The sequence below is a fragment of the Chiloscyllium plagiosum genome, unplaced genomic scaffold (assembly GCF_037043375.1).
Source record: "Chiloscyllium plagiosum isolate Xiang-an unplaced genomic scaffold, Cpla_swu_hap1 HiC_scaffold_14, whole genome shotgun sequence".
In the NCBI taxonomy this organism is placed as follows: Eukaryota; Metazoa; Chordata; class Chondrichthyes; order Orectolobiformes; family Hemiscylliidae; genus Chiloscyllium; species Chiloscyllium plagiosum.
The window spans coordinates 85,423,364-85,425,056 of NW_028270152.1; the positions used below are offsets into that span (position 1 = coordinate 85,423,364).

Consider the following 1,693-nt stretch of genomic DNA (forward strand, 5'->3'; position numbering starts at 1 on the left):
CTAACAACGGCTCGTTTTGAGCCGCTAATTTGCAGTGAAGTGGCGGCACGAAATAAAAGGTGTCACGCATCTCGTCTAATTCCACATCCAGAGCTCGAAATGACCGGAGGTCTCTCGCTGAGTATCTGCAGGGTCTTGCTTGGACGATACCATGACACTTTTTCACTAGAGTGGATCATGAAATCGCGTCGTGACTGTGAATAAAACGATGGAAACTTCCAGTAGAGACGGAGGCGACTCTGAAGCAGGCAGCTGAGGACAAATGTTTCTCCTTTGCCAGTGAAAGGCACTGCTTCACAAATTGGAAACTTCGAAGTGAAGCAATGTTGGTGATTATCTTCGCTGCTTGTTCACCTTTTTAATTCTGATTCCGTGAAAGTCTATGGCATTACACATCGACATTCTGCCAATGCTTGGCTTGTCTCTTGGGCCAGTGGCGTAATGGATAACGCGTCTGACTTCGGATCAGAAGATTGTAGGTTCGAGTCCTACCTGGCTCGACGGGTATGTTTCGCTCTAACCGTGGTCTACGTTGATGCTCCCCTGTGAAGCCCTGGCGGGACGTCGCCTCTGTACTTACGCATTTAAAACTTGCATTTGTCCTGTTGTCCATTTCAAATTCCAGCTCTCCACAACAGACACCTCCGTCAGTTTGGGGGTATCTTCCAGTGTGTCTCCCTCTGTGGGTGAAATTGAGCATGAGTTCCTCAAAAGAGTTACAATTCGTTGTGGAAGTGTCATACTACTGTCCTGTTATTGTGCCATTTGAGAACATAGGATAACCTCATTGACATTTGCCCTGGAAACATTAAAACACACGAGACTTTGGGCCAAAGTTGGAAACTGCGACTAGAATAGATGGCTCTCTGATTAGCCGCAATGCACACGGACGGAATGGCCTTTTCCCACTTTGTAAATCTTCGAAGACAAGTTGAAAATAATCTGCAACGGAAATGTTCAGAAAGGGTGTTTTATTTACACCAAATACTATAGTATCTATCGCCTTGTCTTGTTATTTACTTGTGAGGATTCGGTACTCTCAGGACCGTGGCCCGGATCGTATTCCCGCTCATGGAATGGTTGTATTGTTCAGCAAACATATCGGTGTAGCAGCACTTCTGCCGATTTTCCGATACTGGCAGGTCATTGGTTTTGTCCAAAACATTATGAAGGTTAACATAAAACAAATAGCTGCAGTTTCTGGAAATCTGAGTCAAAAACGAAAATTGTTTGCGGAACGCAGCAGGACTGGCAATAGAAACGTCGACTTGCCTGCTCTTCGGATGCTGCCTAACCTGCTGTGCTTTTCCAGCATCACTCCGATCTAAAATCTGGTTTCCAGCATCTGCAGTCCTCACTTTTGCCTAGTTCCTTCATGTCGCTGGTTCCAAATTCAAGAACTCCATCTCTAGCGGTTTCATGTCTGTACCTCCGTGCCGAGGAGTTGAAGAGTGAAGAAAAGTAACTCACCCCCTCCATCTCTGGGGTAATTAGGGACTGAAAATGAATCGTGTCACATTGAAATATATCTAGATGCGACTTAATCTTTGTCTTTTATTGGGAACCATCTCTTTCATTGTAACCATCTGGAAAGATCATTTCATTCGCCAGAAAAAGAAATGAATATGTCACTAACCTTTGTTTGCTTCAGGTCCAAGAACACTCAGATCAATAGCTCCCTTGCTGACCTCTG

General features: G+C 44.9%; 1 non-coding gene across 1 annotated transcript; it reads left to right on the forward strand.

The window, feature by feature from the left end:
* Positions 1 to 427: 427 nt before the first annotated feature.
* On the forward strand, positions 428 to 500 carry trnar-ucg (transfer RNA arginine (anticodon UCG)). Its single transcript has one exon. It is a non-coding gene; the product is annotated as a tRNA-Arg (tRNA).
* Positions 501 to 1,693: the final 1,193 nt, after the last annotated feature.